The sequence below is a fragment of the Marmota marmota genome, unplaced genomic scaffold (genome assembly GCF_001458135.2).
Source record: "Marmota marmota marmota unplaced genomic scaffold, marMar, whole genome shotgun sequence".
NCBI classification, from domain to species: domain Eukaryota; kingdom Metazoa; phylum Chordata; class Mammalia; order Rodentia; family Sciuridae; genus Marmota; species Marmota marmota.
The window spans coordinates 3,649,693-3,672,092 of NW_026000001.1; the positions used below are offsets into that span (position 1 = coordinate 3,649,693).

Below are 22,400 nucleotides of genomic sequence, written 5' to 3' on the forward strand. Positions count from 1 at the left end.
AGCACCCAGGAGGGGTGAGGGCACAAGGAAGCGAGGCCTTAGCAGCTCAGAGCGAGAGTAGTTTCAACCAAGAGTTCTCCAGGGCAGAGAGCACTGGGAAGCTCAAACACTGGTACCTCCAAGAACAAGGGCAAAGAGCAGGAACTGCTCGCTTATCCCAGAGCTCAATGGGGGAGAACTACAGAGACCAGGAGCTGGAGCTGATCACCAATGAGAATGGCACAGACTCCAGGGAACACAGAAATGGGAAGTGGGGTGATGGCATGCCAACGAGGACACGATTCTACGATAAGGCCAAAAAATAAAGGCAACTACAAACTCCAGAATAAACATGAATTTCATGCAAAAAAAAATCACAAACACTAAACTCAATGAGGGATGCTTTAAAAACCTGAGAGAAGAGAGGAACAAAGAATCCATTGGGCTTTGACATCAGGAAGGAACTTCTTGCAGGTCTGTGAGGAGGAAATAGAATTCCAGCCCCACTCTTGGTGCTGATGCATACGTTCACACTGTCGTAACGAGGCAATGCTTTCTGCTGTTTGTCTTAATTTTTGAATCCAACTGATAGAAGTTAAATATGAATATGAATGTAAAAGGTCAAGGGACACTGTCCAAAGTTCATTAAACAAGAGAAAGAAAAACGTCATTTAAAAGTGATCAACTAGCAAGAACCGTTCAAGACGGGGGACAGGCGAAAACTGAGAAAGCCTCTTCTTTCCCAGCCACCAAGAAGGTTTCCCGCTGTGGTCAGAGACGGGGAGGTGATCATCTGAAGAGGGAAGCAATGTCCACAGGTGGCTCCTGCCCAGCGGGATGCGGATGAGATGGGGAGGGGAGAAGACGCATCCCCGTTCCCGGCCTGTCTGCGGGCCTGTGCTGATTGGCCACTTTTATTGCACATGTGAGGAGACAAAGGTTAAGGGGAGAGTTCACCCAGAGTGGACGGGGGAAAGGGCCTGGGCAGTTAGGCAGCGGGTTACTGTGAAGAGGAGGCAACGTAGACGGGATGGGGGTGCAGGAGCCCTGGGACCCTCATGAGGAGCTGCGTGAGGGACAGAAGCCGCGAGGGAAGGCAGGGGAGGAGGGCACTGGGCCCACTGTCCATCAGGATGTGGGCCACGGAGCAGACGGGTTTGGAAGGACACAACGACGGGTGCAGATGCCACCACACGCATCACGCCGGGGAGCAAGAGGGCCCAGCAGGGCTGTGGGCTGGCGGGACACCTCCCTGTGCCTGCGCCTTGAGAGCCACCTTGTCCACTTGTGCCTCGAAAGCACTATATCCTTGTAACAACCAGACGTACGGAAACGCACAGCGTCCAACGTCAAGCCGTCTCTCTTCCAGGCCACAGGGCCTGCCGTGCAAGCCCCATTGCCAATCGCAGGGCCCCGCCAGCCATGGCGGGGCGGACAGGCAGACAATGTCTCCTTCCGCGTCCAGCCTGAGGACATCCTCAGAGCGGCTTCCCCTCCTTCAAGTCTAAGGAGTGATAAGATATAAGAATGCCAAACTACGTGGAGGGGGCAGGGGGCAGTTTCATGCCATTTAGTTCTTACTACCTTTACAGGGACGCAGTCTTCTAGGACACCACACGGGGGTCCAGAGGAAAGCCGGCTGCCCACACGGGCTGGTGCCACCCAGCAGCCCCCTGGATTTATTCAGCACGTGCCTCTTTGGAGCTGCGAGCACCAAACACGTTTTCTATTCATTCTTAACATGAGCACAGCTGGAGATGTGGACTGAGTGGAAATAGTTCCATTTTGCAGACAGCAGGAATTGAAGGCTCAGAGAAGGTGTGTGAGCTGCCCAAGGTCACACAGAGATAAGTCTGAGAGAAAACTTAGGACAACTTATTTTTCAGGGACTCAATCAGGCTTCTGATAATACACATATACGCTTCTATATTCAGAGCCTGTCTCTAGAAAGATCCTCAGCTAACCAGCAACTAAGCTTCTGTCTGGGGAGGAGAACTTGGGTTTGGGCTGGGAGAGAGATCTATTCCTCACACTCTATTTTCTGCGCATTTTGATTTTTTTACCCCGTGTATCTATTTCCACTTACCAATTTCTAAAATATAAAAATGATGCTTGAAAACCATGAAAATACGAAGGGCGACGGGCACAGCTTGCAACCCTTCTACATGAATCTTGAAGGTCAGTTTTACCAAGGCCGAGGGACAGTGACCGCTCGTCCCCTCCCCTCCCTCCCAGCAGCCTGGGAGCACCGACCACCCCGTGCAAAGTGTGGCCAGAGGCACAGGAGGAGCTGGCCACCTGCAGGACCAGGTCTGTGCCCACCTGCTTCCAGGAAGCTCCTCCCTGGGAATCCCACGGAACCGCAGAGCCCAGCCGCCCTCTCTCTCCGCTCACCGCCAGGGCTTGGCCTCCCGCCAGCCCCACCACACTGCTGGGCTGGGAGACGGGGTGTCCTGCTCGGTCCCGGCCGTCCCACTCCTCCACCAGCCATTTGCTTCTGCTTCACAGGCTCCAGACTTTTCCAGAAGCGCGGGTCTCCCCAGATACCACCGCCGGCCTCCTAGCTGGCCCCCGCTGCTGCCCCCACAGCACTGACTCCTCCTCAGCCCCAGGTGTCAAGCAGAAGTCCCTTCCTCAGAGGGACCGTCCCTGCCTCCCCGCCTAGGGCTGGCTGACCGGCCCCCTGGGCTCTAAGGGAAGTGCCGCCAAGTGGCTCAGTGCGTCAGCCTCCGTCAGCCTCCGGGGGGAGCTCTCTGCCTGCAGCTGGCTGTCGCTCCGTTCACCAGACTCAGTCCCCCAAGGTCAAGGCGGTGTCTTGACAATACTGGCTGAACCGGCGGAGAGTGAGTGGGTGGGTGGACTGAGAATGGGTGGGTAGGTGGGGCAGGACGGGTGTGGGTGGATTACAGGCAGATGCGCGGCTGGACAGGAGGGGGCATGGGTGGACAGCTAGTGGACGGCTGGCTGGATGAAGGACAGTTGTATGGATGGATGGACCAAGGAAGGATGGTCAGATAGAGGGGTGAGTGGAAGGGGGTGTGGATGGGTGGAGGAGAGGCCGGGAGGGTCCATGGACCTAGTGTGAGTCCATCCCCGAGGTCCTAGGGGGCCCCCTCAGGAGCCTCCTCCTGAGTGTCCCGTGCTCATGGGCCTGGGACCTGACCTAAGAGGAGTGACAGCCTGCAGTTCCCGGGCCCGAGTTGAGATGGGTTTTCAACAGCGAGACTGAGGTTCCTGCGAAGTCCCGGGGGACAATGGCCAGGACCTCTGCTGCCTGACCCTCACTTGTGTGGCCACGTCTAGATCCCTCTCTCGCCTGCTTGAGAGGAGCAGGTGGAGGGGATCCCACAGAGGGCACTGGCTGGAGCGACTGGACACATTGGCCTCCACCTCCAGGCCTACGTGGACACCAGGGGGCGGGAGAGGAGGAGCCTCCTGACTGGGGGAGGAGACATCTCGCTGAGTTGGCCTCCACCGCATTTTGATCCCGGCTGCCTCTGCAGGGGAGGCTGGGCCTCCGCGCCGCCCAGCTGTAACCCTCTGCTCTGGCGGGTGTTGACTGGCAGGAGGGCTCCGCTGCGCACTGCCCACTTCTGACGGGAATTCTGAAGTGGCTGATGAACTGCCAGTGGCTTTGCGCCCGCGCTGCAGTGGGCACGGCCCAGACTCCTGCTGCTCCTCAATCAGGAGCAAGAACAGCCTCCACCCGTGTCCACTCCAGAGCCACCTTGTCCGACGGCACGTGACACCCGTGCCTTTGGCCTCAGCTCCCTCTCTGCCCTCCACGCCCTGCCAAGGCCACAGAGAGGTCAAGCAAAGTCCTGTTGGCTCTAAGCACAGGAGACTCCTCGGCCCATCCCAGGGCCGGTAGGAAGGGGATGCTGCTTCAGGAGGGGATGACCCTGTCCTCCCTGCACCCCAGGCCAGTCCTGGGCAGTGGACTCCTGTCCTCAGCAGGGAGACTCCACTCTCGGGTTCAGATGCTCATGGGGCGGGGGCAAGCCCATAACTTGGCCTTCCCCTCTCCACCTCAAGGTCCGTCTGTCCAGTGGACAACGACCCCTGCTTTACAAGGTGGCCGAGGGGCAGCCTCAGAGCGCTGTGACCAGGCTCGGAGGCTGAACCCGGAGGAGAAGAGGAGAGGGGCCACCAGGAGGCGGGTGGTGGCCGCAGCCGTGTGCCACTCTGCCATGGGGGTCAGGGTGGCTTGGGAGCCACGACTAGAACCTTCCACCCATCGCTTAGAAGCTCCAGTTGACCCCGGTGTGGCCTGGACGTCCCTCTCCTCTGCCACAGAGCTCAGAACAGAGAAGGAACAAAACCCTTTGGACACAGCCAACAGGGCGGCAGGTGGCAGGTCCTCGGAGCTCACTGGTCCTTCTGGAACCAGAGTCCCCAGCTCCACCTCGTCCGCCCAGGGAGCAGCTGTCACCCCACAAGGATGCCACTCTGGCTGCACAGCCACGAGGGCCCTGTGAGTTCTGGTCCTGGGCTTGTGACAAGCCTCTGCCCAGGACCCCAGGCAGTGGCCCCACATCCTTCCCCCTCCCTGCTCCATCAAGTCAGGTCCTCCCATGGCTCCCCTGGGCAGTGGCCCTGAGCGTAGGGCCACCTGTGTCACGTGTCAGGTGTGTGCATGCACAGGACACACCAGAGGATGCCCCCCTGGGGCTCGGGCCCCACAGACCACGGGCCTTGTGGGGACACGGCACCCCTAAAGCCAGAGCTAGGGCCCTTCAGCTTCCAGAGGGCACCTTTCACCCGGACCCCCGATCCCTGCCTGGAGCCTCCAAGCAGCCCTGGTGACAGCTCTGCCCACTTCCCCGAGCCCTGGGCGCTGAGGTCCGCTGGCTCTGCCCAGACCCTCCTCGCTAGGAGGGAAGCACACAAGCAGGTGGCCCATTGAGCAGGTGCACTCTCTGCAGTGACCCCCCTCTGCCCAGGTCAAGACCCGTCGGGAAGAGCCAGCGTCAGGCACGGTTCCCTGGAGGCCGGTGGCCATGAGTTCTCTTTCTGGACTTTGCTCACGGGCAGGTCACCAAGGTGGGCAAGTGGGACAAGACCTGGGGAGAGTGCACCCCCTGGCACCTGGGGCAGAGCACAGCTGGTGTGAGCGGTGGAGGTCTGACCAGCAGCTCCCGCCTGGGGTCTCCCTGAGCACACATCCACACGAGCCCATGGTGCAACACCCCAGGGCAGCAGGGGGCCAGCGGGTAAGAAACCGCCCGTCCACATGATGGAGCTCTCCAGCCCCAAGAAGCAAAGAAACCCTGCCCAGGGCGGACCTCGAGGACTTGACGTGACAAACCCCGTGTGTGTGCAGGGCTGGGGACTAGGCTCTGGGCAGGTTCCCGGCTGGGGACAGAGGCCTGGAGAGGGTGACGGCTGGGTGGCAGGCAAGGGTGCGCCAGACACGGTCAAGGTGGGGACTTGGCAACATGTCCACTGTACCCCATAAGAACACCATGTGGACACCTGCCACAACACGGGTGGACCCTGAGGGCATCGTGCGTGGTGAGGGGCCAGTCAGAAGAGACCATGCACTGACACCGTTGACGTAAGGCTCCGGGCAGGCGAGTCCATGCAGGAGGCTCAGCAGGGCTGCAGGGGCCGTGGGGAGGGGAGACCGGCATGGCCGCTCGTGGGGACAGGGCACCCCCTTGGGGTGAGGAAAGGGATTCAGACCCTGACGGAAACAGAAAGCCACCAAAAGACGACGGACTTCGGCACAGCAAACGTCAACCGCGTGATTCAGGGGTCAACAGCACCAACCTGGGCCGGGTCCCGAGGCAGGCAGACAGGAGTCAGGGGCAGGTCTGAGCTGCTCCTCACAGACCCCAGGGTCAGGCAGGACCCAGGGCAGGGCATGGGGACCCTTCCCCAGACTGGTCCTGCTCCTCGGAGGGCTGGCTGCTGGGCTTCTCAGAGAGGCCTGCGGTCGGCCACCAGCAGGGCCAGCGGCAGGTCCCTTACATGCCGCAGTCACATACCTGTGTCTCCTTCCCTCCCCGGCACCACATCCGGCTCCCGTCAACCCAGTCCCCTGTGGGGTGTGGGCTCCCCACGCCCCTGTACCCAGCATGGTAGCAGGGCTAGCCAAGGGACACTTGTGGCTTAGGACAGAAATGAAGGGAAAGAGGAACCCGCAACCGGGGACACAGGGACTTGGCAAAGGGCACAGTGGCCAGGAGAGATGCTGCTCACCGAGCTTCTAAGGGAGGGCAGCACCTGGCCATCACAGCCCCACCTGGCTGAGTGCTCATCTCCAAGGGACGGTCCTGCCTGGCCCCTCTCGGGCCTAGCCACCGGATGAGCACGGCTCCTGCACAACACACCAGCCCCCACCGCCTGCCCAGCGTCCCCCGCAGGGGAAGGGCCTCCAGCAACAAACAGGAAGCCAGGGAAGTGCGGGAAGTGGCAGGAACGGAGAGGGGAACCGCCTGAGGTGAGAACCCAGGCCCCAGCAGGGCCCCAACACTCCAGGGGGACATGCCCATGGGGGACGCTCCCGGGCCACTGCCCGCCCAGCCTCTGGACTGCTGTTTCCCTCGACAGCACTGAGTTCCCCGCCTCCTGCTCCACCCAGGCCCTGGGGCCACACAGGCCACTCCACGGGCAGGTTCTCTGGAAGACGGTGGCTTCCGCAAGCCCATGCGGGGACACACCGGGGAAGCAGACCAAGGGGCCTGAGCGCTCCACGCGACTTGGCCCAGCGCTCAGGCCGCACAGTGCCTGTGACCAGAGGTCCTGGCAGGGAGACGCGCGTCCTACCTGGAAGCGTCGAAGCCATCGTAGGAGCCCACCGTGTAGTGCCGGAAGAGCTTCTTACTGCGGTCCGCGCGGGTTTCTGTGCAGAATAGAGAAATAGCGCTTAGAGAGGTCATGGTGCTGGACGCCGACCCCACTCGGTGCTGGGCTCTCCCGAGACCCGCTCTCCTGGGGAAAGTCCTAGGGAGAAGAGGATCCTGATTCCAGGGACTGCCGGCAGAATCTGGGGACACCTATGAACCCCAGTCCTGGCCACGGAGGGTCAAGAGCTGTTCCGGGGCAGAAACAGAGCTCTGCGGAGCAGAAGGGCGGCCGCACTCCTGCGCCACGCCACGGCCCGCCTGCACGTGGCCTCCGCCCGCCTCTGGCCCATCGGAGCACCTGCAGGTGGCTGCCTCGGGAGAGGGACACATGCCTATTGTCCTGCCTACAGTTACTTTCTCCTTAAAAACAAAGACGATAAACAAACGTGACTCGATTCCTGATTGAGCCAGTGTGGGCTTTCGCGACTCAGCGGTCCGAGGTGCACGCATGGGTATGAGGAGTGAGGGAGGTAGCGGATACACCGCGCGGTCAGCGGCTGGCCTCTCCTCCCGGAAACTGCAAAACTGCCCAGAAATCAAATGACTGGTTTCAGGCAGAAACCGAGGCCAACCTCCTGTGGGCCTCTGCTGCAGTCTCCCTGGTTCTGCTTTCCGGGGTAAATGTGATTTTTTTTTTTTTACTCAAATACCCCAAACACATTTGCAGTTCAACGTGAACACGGGTCCAGGCTCTGAGAAAGGTCTGGCTCCTTTTACGCCCAAGACTCCTCTCTGACTTGAGCAGGGAATCCTGAGGCGGGAAGGGGGCAGGTGGGCGGCCTGGGACTACATTTCCCAGCTGCCCTTGCTCCCGGGTGTGGACATGTGACTCCTTCTCACCAATGGGGTGTGAGCACAGCCGGGCCCTTCACCCCTAGGCTCTGAAGAAGCCCACCCCCCTTCTCTTCCCTTTCCTGCTCTGTCAGCTTAAGGCTCTGGACCTGGAGGGCCTAAGGGTGGTGGGGTCCCCAGGTGAGATGCAGAGTGGGTCTCTGCTCCCCAGGGCTGTGGGAACAAGAAGAAGCCCTCTGCGCCCTGAGGCTGCACTTCAAGATTTGCGACAGCAGCCATGTTGCCTTAGCGGACAGCAGGGCAACGGGGGTCCCCTGTGGCCTGGCTCCCACGGCTCTCTGCCCCTTCCCCAAACGCCCAGGGGGTCCTGGGGGTCCCCTCCCGCAGGAAGGCTTCACCAGGCGCAGCCCCCAGGACCTCAGAGCCGTGAGCGGAATGAGCCTTGATTCTTTATAAATGACCCCTCTGGAATTCCCAGCATGAATTCCCAGCAGAGGCGGCCTCCCGTGGCTGACTCCACTGCTGACGCTGATGAGGCCCCTCTGCTCAGGCCCTGCTGTAAGTGCCGCTGGGGCTGCTGGCCATTTAACCGCCAGGCCTGTCCAGGGAGGGCTGCACGCACTGCCCGCCACGCCCTGCGCAGGACCACGGGTGCCCTCCATCAGGAGAGCAGTCTCATTTACACTGAAGGCGTCCTGCTGCTCTGGTGACTGCCTGGGCACCTGCACCCTCGTCAGCACTGCCCACTCGGCCCTGAGGCCACGCAGCTCGAAGGCCTGTGAGGAGAGTGCCCTGGCAGGGCCAGAGTGTCCGTCCACGGAAGACGCCGGAAGCAGTGGCGTTCCACAGACTCAGCAACTGAGCTTTGAGCAGCAGGAGGCTGAGACGGTAAGCAGATCGCCAAAAGAAAAGTTGCCCGTTATATAAGTTGGTCATTTTGTCACACTCACATAAACAGGGAGAACGAGTCAAGCCATTGGACCACAGACGTAAATAGCTAATGGGACTTCGTCCTCTGCTCAGGTTTGTCCCTCCTGCATCATTACCTGCCCTTCCTTGCATGATGGCCTTGGCCACCTGGGCACACGGAAGAAGGTGCATGACCAACTGATGGACAGCAGCAGTAACGGTCAGCAAGACAAAGCCACACGCCCACACCACGCAGGTCAGCTCAGCACCTGCCTTGTAGCCACCAGCCACCCTCCCTGACCCCTGGGACAGGGCCAAGATGCTCCATGACCTCAGTGACGTTCAAGGAAGGGACATGGCCTCCTCTCTCCATATCATGCTGGGGTGGGGACATGCCTCTCCTTCAAAGTCACCTTGAACTCCAGCCTTGGTCATATGTTGATGGCATTTGCAGGGTTAGGCTTAGATGGGGTCCTGGGGGTGGCCCAAAAGAGGAGGAAGAGAGACCCCACTAGGGCACGTGCCTGTTTCCCGCACGACTCCCTGCGTGGCTGTGGGACTCTGCAGGGTCCCCTCCCGCAGGAAGGCTTCACCAGGCGCAGCCCCCAGGACCTCAGAGCCGTGAGCGGAATGAGCCTTGATTCTTTATAAATGACCCGTCTGGAATTTAATTCAGTTATAACAACAAAACACGGATTCACAGACCTGCTGTGTGACACTGAGCAGATGCGCAATGTCTGAGCTTGCTGCCCAGCCCGGGGGCCAGCACAGGACCCCAAAGCACCCTCAGGGCATCCGCAGGCACAGCACATGGGACTTCCAGGTAGGCACCAACCCGTGGGCTGACACTGCCCCCCACGCTTGGCATCAGGACCCAACGTGGCCCCGTGCGCCTCCTGCCTGGAGCCCTGCACACCCGCCTTCGCACTCTCCCTGGCCAAGTCCACCTGGAGACAGCCCCTAGGGCAGGGCCTCAGGGTCCTGCCGAGCTTCCACAGGTGGCCCCAGAGTTCAGGCAAGTGCGGAGGGGAGCAGAGCAGGCAACTCAGCTGGGGGCTACCCTGCGGCGTCCACGCCGGGGCCACACATGTCCAGGCCCTGGAGGGACAAGTGGGTTACGCAGAGTGGCTCATGGAGCCACTGAAGGACCGCAGGGCTGTTAATTGCCAGTACGACTCCTAATTGTGCTGCTTAAACCCCCAGGTGGCATTTCTGTGCTGGTTGCCTAGGAAACTGCTGGGCCAGGCGGGCTGACTGGTGCAGGTCCCTGGCTGGGTCAGGGGGCCCAGGGTCCAGGAGCTAAGAGGAGTGTATGTGCCCAAACACATGTGTGCGTGTGCGTGTGCGTGTTTACCAGAGAGCATTTGGAAGGGCAGCATGATGGGCCAGGTAGCTGCAGTTTCCAGACTTGGGGATTTCACAGACCAGTAACGTCCTCAACCAAGGGGGGAGAGAACATAAGCCCAGACAAAACTGATCAAGTTTTTCTTTGGTTTTGTGAGGACATTAGAAACCATCAGTCCTCCCTGCTATCACGATTAATTTACGAGAGAAAGGGAAGCGCCATAAAGGATATCGTCTCCTATCCGTTTAGCAAACTACCACTGCCCGGGCATTACTGTTCTCCGGCTCCCACACACTGCTCTAAGACATGGTCCCGAGGGTAGGAGGGGGACCTGAGGGACACAATTATCATTACCATAACTCATCACCTCCATCACCACCACCACCATCGCCTCTATCACCTCCATCACAGTAACCACCATCTCCACCATCACCATCGCCACCATCACCATTACCACCACCATCTCCAACATCACCATCATCACCATCACCATTATCCCCGTCACCATCACCACCATCTCCACCACCATCACCACCAGCACCATTATCCCCATCACCATCACCATCACCATTACACCACCACCAGCACCATTATCTCCATCACTACCATCACCATCACCACCACCAGCACCAGCACCAGCACCACCAGCACCATTATCCCCATCACCATCACCACCATCTGCACCATCACCATCACCATCTCCACCATCACCATCACCACCTCCACTATCACCTCCATCAACATCAGCCCCTTGCCATCAGTCTTCACCATGACCATCACTAGCACCACCACCTCTACCTCCATCTTCCTCCCGCACCACCTTCATCAGCAGCATCCTCACCCTAACACCCCACCACCCCTGCAGGGGAAGAGCCACATATTTATGGCCTGCTAACAGCAATGCTCTGCGTCTCCTCATTTCACTGACACTAAGCCGGTCACCTGACTTGGCCTCACGCAGCACCCAGCTGAGGGGCTTCCCATCTCTGTTTGACAGATGTAGCCGAAGGTGGTGATGAGGGCCGTGGGCTCTGAGGCTAGACTGGCCGTGTGTGGTCTCCTTGTCGTAAGACAGGGACAAAGCAGTTCCCACTCACAGGGAGGCCATGAGGGTCGGGCTGGATGCACGTCCAGGGCCAGCACCGTGCTGGGCACACAGAGAGGCTGCCTCCCTGGCTGCTGCCGTCTTGGGTGTCTAACTCAGTTGAGGAGCCTCCACCTCCTGGGGGGCATCTCAAGGTCACTCCAACCCTTGCCAACAGCTGTGCCTCCAGCCCAGACTTTGCAGCTCACAGCCTGTGCCAGCAATACCAACGCCCACAGCGCGGTGTTTCCAGAACCTTCCCCAGGTGCCACACCCCATAAGTGCCTCTCCCAGTCCAAAGGCGGGGCTCAGAGGGGATAACCAGGGCATAGGGTCACCCCAGGAAGCATGGGCTCTATGGGGCGCCCCTGGAGGTGGCTTGACCCGCGGCCACCTGCCTAGGTCCAGGGGCTCCTGGCCCTGCACGTCCTGTGGAGTTGCCCTCACCTGGCTTCAGCTTCTGGTCTGACACGAGAGCAGGTGAGCTGGACGGTTCTTGGACATGTCCCCTCACATCCTAGCTTGGCCCCGCTGCTCCCTGGGGCTGTGGGCGGCCAGCTCCCTGGGCCGACCCCCTCCTATGACCACTGGATCTCAGTGGTGCTGATGCTGGACCCAGATCCAACACTGCAGGACAGGCAAAGGGAGGAGAAGAGGAGCCAGCGGCCACACCTCCCTGTGGCCGATGACCCTGATGACACTGGGACCTGCCCCCCTCACCAGGGGACTCTGGCTCAGCGGAACCCGGCACAACACGAGCCCAGGTCCCTGGCCACATGAGCCTGTGGTGGCTGCAGCCCCCTCCCCCTCCTTCCTAAGGAGGCGGAGGTGGGGGCCTGACCTTCCTGTGGTAAGCGCCCCGTCCTCTGGAGGCCCAGCCCTTTCCCAGTCCAAGGCACACAGGTGAGGCCGCCCAGCCTCTGCCCCTTGCCCACACAGGCCTGGGCTCTAGAGCTTGGTCTGAGCTGGGCAGAGTGTCCCTCTGGCCACAGCGGGGCACAGCTCAGGGGCTGGGTCCTCGTCCTGCTGCTGAGGCCACTGGGGGAGCCAGGCCATAGCCAGGACGGTGCAGGAGCTGGGGACGAGGGGGGAGACAGACTCACCGGTGTGGCCCTGCGGACTGGCCACCCTGGTGACATGGCTGGGACCGGGGGTGGCTGCACTGGCTTCCTACACAGGCAGGCCCGCGCCGAGTCCTTTCTGGCTGAGACGGTTGGGCCGCCTGTCCACAGGGCGCACCTGGGAAAGATGCAGCACGGCTCCCGGAGCGCCACAGCCCACGCCAGGGGACAGAGCCCGAGGTGCCGTGCAAATGGCCTTTTTGTGTCTGCGTCGCTTGGCTGGGGATGCTTCTTAGGCCCTGGGGTCAGAGCCACCGGAGGCTGGACAGCCCTCCTGCACACAGGGACGCTTGGGCGAGGCTGAGGACGGCCCGCCTTCACACCGGACCTCAGGGTTCGCCATTCCTACCGAGTGGCCCGTGGCCTGTGTGGGACACGTGGGCCTTCCTCCGAGACACTCTGCAGTCTGGATGCCGAAGTCCTGGCTTCCTAGGGGACAAGGTGGCAGGAGTTGGGCACTGGGTGGCCCAGGACATCATTTCCACCCCACGGAGAGGGTGGTCCCCAGAATGTGGCCGCCATGAGGCGGGAGGCAGAGCCAAGAGCTAGGGGGAAGCGCCAGAGCCAGAGGCCTCGATGGCAGAGGCCCGGGTCCTGTGGGGGTCACAGGGCTGCGGCAGGCACGCTGGCTTCCCCACCAGCGCGGCCAGACTCTGCTCCCGGCCGCGGTCGGTGCAGCCTCGAAGTGAGTTCTGGCCAACAGCAGAGCCTCCAGGGCAGATCCCAAGGGCAGGAGCCCAGAGCGCCCTTCCTGCCCGCGGCACGGCACCACTCCTTTCCTGAGGGACGCCCTTGTTCCGGCAAGCGGGATCCCCGGGCGAGCCTCCTGCTGACTGGGGACCAGCGGGTGGTGGGGATGAGAGACACCCTGGCCTTCCCTGCCACTGGGCGGAGCGCCTGTCCCTGCAGCACGGTCAGGGGAGCTGGCTGACGGTCTGTGAACCAGGATGTCCTCCCCACACTCCTCAAGCCTGGCGGAGCTGGTCACGGGGTCACCAGCAGCTGATAGAGTCCAGAGAGTATAGGGAGGTGGGCAGATCAAGGCAGGCTGCGCTGGCCCTGGTCTGGGAGATGCCCGCCCTGGCTAGGAGAGGCGTGGCGGTCGACCCACACACAGGGAACGTCACACTGAACGCAGTGGACGGGACCCTGCCCAGCAGGTGTGCTTCCTGTGGCTCAGGAGGTCCCTGTGTCCATAGGGTGGGGACAAGCTGATCACAATGCAGCCGTCGCTGTCCCGCTTCCTCAGCCACGTGGAAGCTCCTGGAAGTCAAGAGCGCTCCAGCCAGGCCACCTCCTCAACCAGGGCCCGGCTGGTGGCTGCATACAGCAGGCGCTCAGCAGTGCGTGCAGCAGCCCAGACAGCTCGGAGGCCAGCAGTCACCATCACTCTAGTCGGAGTCACTGCCGTCTTTCAGCTGGACGGCTGCAGTAGCCCCTGTCTCCCTGTTGTGTGCCTGTCTCCCCTCATCGACCCTCTCTCCATAAACAGAACGATCCTTGAAGAATGTGAATCAGACGGTGCCCCATGGCCCCGCCGGCTCTGCACCCTCACCCTCACCCTCTCCTCCTGATGGCTCCGCCCTGGCTGCGTGGGAACCTCTCGTTCCTTGAACATAATGAGTTGTTTGCACCTCTGGGCCTTTGCACTTGCTGGACTCTATCTGGAACATTCTTTCCCCAGTTCAAAGTCCACTGTGCGGCTGGGTGCCCAGTTCCCCAGCACAGCCTGGTGGGCCGTGCTTGATTACTCCAGGATGGACCGTGTCCCCTTGCTCTGTCTCCAGGCTGAAGACCCACACAGAGGTGCCCCTGGGATGCTGAAGTGGGGCAGGCAGCTCCCACACCAGGAAGCCTGGGCTCCCGGGGCTGAGGCAGTGACCATGGGGACCTCTGGCTTTGCCTCTTGGCCTTTGCCTGTCGACTGCAAAATGGGACGCTTGGACCAAAGGATGCCCTGGGCCCCGTCCTCAACAGGACACCCCTCCTGTGCATCTGGGGACACACGCCTTTTTCCAAGTGGTGGCTAGGAATCTGGGTGACATCTGAGCTGCGGTGTCCCCAAAGCCCTGCCCTGAGCAGAGCCTGGAAACTCCACATTGAAAGGGGGAAAACCAAACCTGGAAAGCCCGCTTGTCTACCCCTCGGGCTTGTGAGGAGTGACAGATTGCGTGACAAGCCTCAGATTGGCGTCCTTTAAAATAGCCCTCCGAGCAGGGGGAGGGGTGCAGCTTGGCAGGGAAGGCAGGGCCTGTGCTGGGTGTGTCCTCTCTGAGGGAAGCAGGAGAGGGCCCGGTCACTCCCACACTCTGCAAGGCCACCAGTCAACTCATAAGGACCCCAGAGGGGCCAGGCAGGAGGCGGGGACCATTCCCGTGGACAGAGCAGGGCCACGGGACAGTGGTGGTCTGGCAGGCAGGAAGCCATCCTCTGAGCCTCATGGCCCATCTGCACCCAGTGGGGCAGTGAGCGCAGACCAGGCCCTCTGCTCCACACACGGCCCTGTGCCCGGCCCGGGAAGGCCGTCCAGCCGCCCAGCCCCCGGGTTTGTCCAGGAACCCACCTGGTCTTCTGGCCTGCAGCCCTCTCTGAAAACGTCCCTGCCCTGGCTGAGGAAGACCCACCCTGGCTTATCTGTCCATGACCTGTCTGAGAGATGGCCAGCCAGCTGGACGCTCCCCTGGGAATGTGGGACACAGGGGTCAGTCTCTGCTCCCTGTTTTCACTGAGGACATCTCGGGTGAGGAGGCTGTCCCGTGGGCAGCCTGAGCGGGCACCTGTCCCGGGAAGGGCCTGGTGGCCTCAGACCGGAGGACTTTGTGGCTTAGCCAGCTCTCTGAGTTTTCTGCCTCTTGCAACCAAGAGCGCCATGTTTCGGCCAGTCTGTCACCGAAGCCTGTCACTAGAGCCTGTCACTAGAGCTGCCTCCCTGAGCTGCAGTGACAGCACTCCTGGATTCCACCTGGTCCTCGCCTGGCGGCCCGTCCACCCCTGAGTACCGCTGTGCAGACCGCCCGGGTGTGACGCCGCTTTTCCCATCTTCCCTCCAAGTCCCACGCGGTCACTCCGCGCACCTTTGGCTTCCGCATCTGCAGACCCCCACCAGCCTCAGCAGAAAATATTTGAAAAAAAAAAAGTGTGTCTCCATTAAAGGCGGACAGAGCCCTTGTCATCGTTCCCCAAACAGGACCGGGTAATAGCCTTCACGAGGCGTGTCCCTGATTAGGGACCACAGGAGGACCTGCGGATGCTGGGAATCGAGGGGTCCGAGCATGGTGGCTCCTGGGGTCTGTGGGGTCTCCAGTCAGCCCCCGAGGAATCCAGGGGACACTGTGACAACCAAGTAGGGCCTGTTACGTCTCTGAGCGCCCCCAGGGGGCACTGTGCCCCTGCCACCTGGCGTCCTCGTGTGGCGGAGAGCAAGCCCTGGCCACAGGCGTGCGCGGTGTCCTCTGTGCAGGCTGAGGGCACGGGCGAGGCTCCCCCAGGGGCCCGCATCTCTGAAGCCCCCTCTCCGAGGCCCACCTTGGCAGGTGGATTTTAGGACTCTGGGACCCCAGAGCTCTTCACTCCAAAGAGGCGGGCGACTGAGCCGGGGTCCATGATCACAGGTGCCCATGGGCAGCTGTCAGTGTCCAGCCCAGGTCGGACGCGGCCCGGCGGCCTCCTGCCCTCCCAGGGCTCAGGGTCCCCGGCGGGCAACGTGGCCAGGCCTCCCAGCTCCAGCCCCCTGAGCTCTGCAGCTGCGTGCTCCTGCCTGCCCGGGCTCCTGTGACCCCTGTGACCTTCAGATCCGACACCGTTCCCTGGGGCTGAGCTAAAGGCAGGACCAGAACCACACAGAGACCCACAGGGCGGGAAGACGAGCTTTCCTTTCTAACAACCAGGGTGCTGCTGGGCTCTGTGCAGAGTGAGACCCACGTGGACAGACACAGAGGCCCCGCCTGGGCTGGCCCAGGTCACTGCCTCTGCTCACCAGGCCTGCAGGGTGCGCTACAGTGGGCAGGGCTGGAGGGCGGGGCTGCAGGGAGGGAGCAGGCACCCAGCACCGGCGCCCACTGCGAGGGCTCGCAGGTCCGGGGCCTCAGCTCTGTGATCACTGGACTCCGGTGACATACACACAGGGCACGCCAGCCACGTCACGGTCACCACTCCTTGCTGGCTCAGGTGCACACAACAAGCACCCTCTGGGCGCCCAGCAGTGACCCTGCAGGAGGGGAGGAGAAACACGCCCTGTGGTCAGAACGCACAGCGACAGTCCTCGGGCAACTGTCTAGGGAGGGCCGGGCTGGGCGGCTGGGCTGCCTGGAGTTCCTGCAGAGGGCCCGGGCACCGGGTACACCGGCACACCGGGCACCGAGCACACAGAGCACCGAGCACACCGAGCACACCAAGCACTGAGCACACTGAGCACCGGGCACACTGAGCACTGGGCACACGAAACACCAAGCACACTGAGCACCGAGCACACCGAGCACCAGGCACACTGAGCACCGAGCACACTGAGCACCGAGCACCGAGTATACCAAGCACCGAGCACACCGAGCACCGAGCACACCGGCGCTCCGCGGTTCTGAGGCCGCAGGTCTGGCTCCAGGCTTCCTGCACAGATGTGCTCCTTTCTGCAGGCTCCAGCCGAGAGGCTGCTTTCTCCGCCTGGGATCCTGGAGGATCCTGTCCCTGGGATCCTGTCCCCCCACCACGTCACAGTGGCAATCCTGTCACTGCGACTCCTCGGGGTCAGGCTGTGCCCACCTGATGGGGTGCCAGGATCACCCTGTCCATCTGTGACCTACTTCCCCTTGGCCAGTAGGGAAGTGTCCTCACAGCTTCTGGGTCAGGGTGTGGACGTCCTTGAGCCCTCGCTGTGTCACCACGGTCGAGAGAGAGCAGCCCTACAGGACAGCAGGGCTGGCCGGGCCTGGCTGGGGAACCCATGCCAGTCCCCCCAGGGCACTCTGCTTGCAGGTGACAGAGCAGAGGCTCCGGGAGACCCCGGCCCCATTTGTGAATTCCAAGACGAAGACCCCTGCAGATTCGAGTCTGCCACCTGCTGAGACCTGGGGACTCGGCTCGGGGACTCCCCTCCTCTAGCCAAGGGAGCCAAGGTCTGCTCCAGACTGAGGGCACTGAGGGGACACAGCCTCTGCAGGGCGATGCCTGGAGCCCAGAGGACTCAGCTCTGGGCACTGCCCCGCTGGCCCCCGCCGCCCGGTTTCCAGCTGCCTGGGGGGGCCAGACCCACAGGTGTGGCCTTGGGCTGCTTCCTCTTGCGACCCACCTGTGGGGTGTGGTGTTGGCCCTGCCCTGTCCTTGCCCGGGGCCAGGGAACCAGCCTGGTGGGCACATTGTGGGTAGAGCCCAGAGCAAGCTCGGCCACAGGTTTTCTAAGGGAACCACGTGATCCAAGTCCCCTCAGCACAGGCTGGGTCACCAGGGAAGGGCACTGGCCCTGGACACAGGCCTAAGGTTCCCAAGCACTGGGGCTCCCAGAGCCAAACCCATGGACGTCAGAACAGAGGCAAAGGGAGAGGCCACCGCAGGCCGCCTCCCCCCGGGCCAGTAGAACCACCCGGGAGCTGGCCACGCCCAGCACGGCCGTCTCCCCTTGTGGCTGCCCTGAGGACACGGGGCTACCTTCGGGAGGACACGGGGCTACCTTCGGGAGGACACAGCTACCGGAGCCTCAGGAGGCCACTTGGGAGACTTTGCTTTAAGGAGCAGCATTTCAGCTGGCGCAGCTGTGTCCCCCCATGGAGGACTGGGCAGTGGGGTAGACACCCACCAGCTGAGGCTCACACAGCACCAGGCAGGACGAGGCCTGGGAGGCTGGAGGTGCCCCGGAGCCCAGGGCTCCACCTGACCCAGGGCCACGGCCAGCTGGGCTGGTGTTCAGGGAATGACCACTGTGACGCTGGAGGACACACAGGAAGAAGAGGTCATCTATGTGGTTGGTCCCCAAGATTCACATGACGTGGTCCCTGTGTGGTGGTGTAGAGACTGGGGACATGGAGGCCAGTGGGAGGGCCGTGGTCACTAGGGCCTGCTCTTGGGGGGTCAAGGTGACCCTCAGGAGCCTGAGTCAGTTCTCATGAGAGCACGTTGGCTCTGAGCCACTCTCTGGCTTCCTGTCTGGACACGTGACTGACTGTGACCATCCTTCCTGTCCCGCGTCTGCCATCCTGCCATCACCTGAGGTGACACAGCCAGGGCCAGTGCCGAGCCACTCTGTGCCATCTGGACTTACAGCCCCCAAACGACAAGCTCAACAAAACCTTTCTCTGTCATAGCAACACACGGACTTGCACGTCCCCAAGCCTGGCTTGGAGGAAGGAGGGGAGGGGACAGGCCATCGCCATCCTGGCGTTGACCTGTCACACCCTCCTCTGTCACCACGCACCACACTTGCTGTCCTAGACGTTGGCCACCGACCAGGCCCCACAACCCAACAACATGAGCCCGTGGCATCTTCCAGGCAGGACGAGGACCCCAATCCCAGTTGGCCCGGTTTGGAGGCCAGTCCCCACCCTGCCCTGCCCGTCTGGACACCCGCAGCCCAGATCTCGGCTCTGCCCAGCCTGACGCACCGGGCAGCCACTTGCAGCCACCATCTCCTCTCTCTGCCGCGTGGCCCGGGAGCCCATGGCGCCAGCTGGCAGGCTCCAGGAGCGGCACCTGGTCCCCACCCAGGGGAGCAGGCTGCCCCCCACGCCACGCCTCCCGGGAGCCAGGGCTTCTCCCCTTTCCTGTGCGGAGTGTGGAAGGGGCTCTGCGGCCACGTTGGCAGGTGGGGCTGAGGACAAGGAAGGACAGAGAGCCTGAGTCCCAGCTGGCACGGAGGGGCCTCTGTGACCACCTGCCTGCCCGTCGGGCAAGACATACAATGCTCTGCCTTTCTTGTTGCCAAGTACAACCCTGACCACGCCTTATCCAGATGGCCACCAAAGCCCCACAAGACTGGCACTGTCCTTAACGTGACCACTCAGACAGGGAAACTGAGGCATGGGGAGGCCCAGAGATGACCTTCCCATGTCCCATGGTCACCAAGGATGGAGGCTGGGGATGGTGACTCCCAACATGCTTCTGCAGAATCACACAGGCCCCTCGGGATGCGTCTCTTCTGCCCTTCAGAAAAGGGACTTGGCCATGTCCCAGGTCAGCTGACTTGTGAGCCCCAGACCTGGGATCAAACCAGGCCAGCCTGACCTGTGGGGGAGGTCACCCAGGGCGGCCAGCTGGGTGCTCTGTCTCCCCCTGCCGAGCGCCCCCTGCGGAGGAGGCTTTCTGGAAGACCCTAGCTGAGCATCACGGATGAGGGGGGCCTGGGGGGCCTGGGGTCACAGCCCGGGGAGGGAGGGCGGAGGGGCTGCAGCCCAAGGTCACACTCTCCTCCCTCGGCTGGGAGCCCGGCCCGGGGCCGCCGGCTACCACCTGGCCCTCTCTCACTCCTAGGCCGAGCAAAGCGGGGATGCCCTTGGAGGGGAGCTGGGCTGCGCGTCCAATTACCACCCTCCCAGATTGGTTGGGCACATGAACACAGCCCTTGGCTGTCAATGAGTCGGCTTCTTACTCTACAGTAATTAGAATGTTAAAAAAAAAAAAAAAACAACCGAGCCCAGGAGGCTCGGTGGAAGCCCGTCACCAATCCACGGTGCCAAACAGCAGTTTAAATGGAAATTAGTCAATGGATGAATCCGAGCCTGATTTGCATTCTGCCCACAGCTCGGTCGGGCGTGTCCCTGCTGCGGCCTCCCATCCCAGGCAGCTCAGTTTTCTTGTCTCCACACACGTGTGGCCGTGGTGACCAGGGGCCTGACACACCTCTGGCCCCAGCAGCCCCGGGCTGCAGGGATGCTGGGAGAACACGGGCTGTCCCCTGGCCGAGATTGGTCTCCTCTCCCTCCTGCCCGTGCGGAGCCCGGTCCTCCGAGGGACCCATCCTGCCTCCCCACAGGACCCCACCCAACGCCGGCCCCTCCCACACCCAGGACCTCGCCCTGAACTGTCCCCACTTCTCCCGGCCTTTTCCCAGGGCCAATCAGCAAACACTGATTAAAACTGGCGATTATTGGCACTACCATTTGGAGAGCGCCAGCAAGCTCTCCCTGGTGCCCTCCAACAGGCGGGTACCCGCAGCCCCGGAAGGTGCCGAGGCCACGCAGCAGCATCCAAGGGCACACAGGTGTGGGGAGCAGAGTCGGAGTTAAATCTGGGAGCGGGCTGGGGGCGGGAGACTCTTTTTAGCTTTTTTCGTCTTTTTTAAGGACATTGGCAGCTGAGGCTGGGGAACTAGGACACCAAGAAAAAAGACCTGTTGAGCTCGGGAAGCGGCCCAGCCCCGCGGGCGGGAGCCAGGCTGCAGCCTGGGGCTCTGCATTCAGACTCTGACCCACCTGGACCTCGGGACCAAGCTCACCTGGGCGCCTCCCGCCCCAGGGTGGGTTTGGCGGGAGGGCCAGGCAGGGCACGTGTCCGTAAAAGAGGACACAAGGATCCACCTAGGAACGAGCTGAACAAGTGGGGCCGGCCAGTGGGCCCTCATTCCCAGCAGCCCACCAACCTGACACCCCCACAGAGGTGCACCCCAAATTCCACAAGACAGACCCCAGGCTGCTGGGGGTGAGGACCGGCTGGTGGCACCAGGCCTGGGGCAGCAGAGTCTTGTCAATTCAAGGCTCGCCTCTCTCTGCCCACTGCGAAGGGGCAACTGGGGGAGCCCATCAGACAGAAGTGCCCACTGACCTGGCCACCAAGCTTCCCTGCCAGCCCCAGGCGGCCGGCCATCTGCTCTCTGTGCTTCTGTGCACGAGAGGGAGCCCGGGGACAGCCAGCTGCAGGAGAGCATGAAGGCAGGGCATCTGGAACCAGGGGGCTGCTGTCTCCAGGGTGGGGAGGGGCTCCAGTCGGCTGGGCTAACACCACCCAGAGCACACTGGCCGCGCTTTCTCCGAAGGGGGCGGCGGGGTCAGGAGGCACCTGCCTCGCTCGGCTCTGGTGGGGACCCCTCTACAGTTTGTCAGGCAGGAGACCAAGTGGAATCCTGAACCACGGGTCCCCTAGTCCCACACCTGGCACAGCCCCTAGGAGGTTACCCACGCACTCACTAGCAAGAGGCACTGGAGTCTGGCTCACAACCACCGGCCGCTGCACGGCGCCTGTGGGGTGCAGACAGGACCCCAGGGATCCGGCGGCAGCGGAGACGCCTCTCCCCTCGGGGTGTCTGTCAGCTGGCCGTGTTCCTCTAAATCAGAGGCAGGAGGAAAGCATCATGGAGACAATAGCCCGAGGCGCCCAGCACCCAGAGCACAGCGACTCGGCGCGTGCAGGATCGCCCACACGACCGGCGCCTGTCTCCCGCGGGCGCGGCCGCGCTGCCCGAGTTCCGGGGCTCTGCGTGTCCCTGCCGCTCTGTGAAGAACAAAGACTCAGCTCGCTGGCCGAGCAGCCTGGGGAGGCGGCACCGTACCTCCAAAATGAACTTTCTTCTTGAACCGCGAGTTCTCCGCCATCCTTCCTAGCCTGGGTGTGACCATGTCACTCAGAGGGGTCCGCTGCTCCTCCTCCGGGGCCATGCGGGGCCCGCGTCCCCGGGGCCGGCCTCATTTACTACCCCCTGTTAATCCAACAGGAAGGAAAGTCGCAGTCCTCCGGTCGGAAGGAAGCGCAGGAGAAGGAGGAGAGGGGCCCGGGCACAGGACCCACCGAGGCCGGCAGCCAGGACTCCTGGAGACCGCGAGCCGGGTCGGCCGAGCACCCGGCGCTTCCACACAAGTTGTGAGCTCCCAGTCGGTCGGCGCCGCATCCCTCCACTTCCCTGTACCAGGGGCTTTTTTCCCTAGCGCTGGTTTCCATGGCAACGCATCAGTCACTAGTCTAAATAAGTACGGGTGAAGGACGCCTGAAAACCAGCCCAATTACGCATGCCATTAGCGGAGAGGAGAATGATTCAACCCGCTATTAGCAGAGGGCAGAGGTATCACTTATAGGCTGCTGGTGTCCTTGTCCCAAGGAACTCCTTTCTCATTCTGTCACACGCGGCATTTTCTCTGCTCGGCAGTTTTCTGCTTTCCACGAGGTGGACAGCTGGGCAGCGAAGCCCATGTTGGCCACTCGGCCCACTGAGTCAGCCCCTCGGGGAAGGCGCTGCGTCTCGGCCGAGTGGGTCCTGGCCAAAGGCGCCCACAGCCAGCCTCCGGGCAGGACCTCCCCAGTGGGGCTGGGCACCTCTGCCACAGGGAGGGGCCGGGGGACACAGCCTGCTGCAGACTCAGGGTGCAGGAGGGCGGTGGCCGTCCCGGGCAGGGGGCCCAGCCTGTGGT

The 22,400-nt window shown here is 62.2% G+C and overlaps 1 protein-coding gene across 5 annotated transcripts in view; it reads right to left on the reverse strand.

The window, feature by feature from the left end:
• The window catches only part of Shank2 (SH3 and multiple ankyrin repeat domains 2), a 204,170-nt gene that overhangs the window by 136,220 nt on the left and 45,550 nt on the right, over positions 1-22,400 (reverse strand). For 4 of the 5 annotated variants that reach the window (XM_048807836.1, XM_048807835.1, XM_048807831.1 and 1 more), the window contains exon 3: positions 6,751-6,826. The gene's annotated coding sequence lies outside the window, so the exon portion shown is untranslated. Of the gene's footprint in view, positions 1-6,750; positions 6,827-21,547; positions 21,688-22,400 lie in introns of those variants that run through there. The other variant, XM_048807834.1, reaches the window with a different exon arrangement.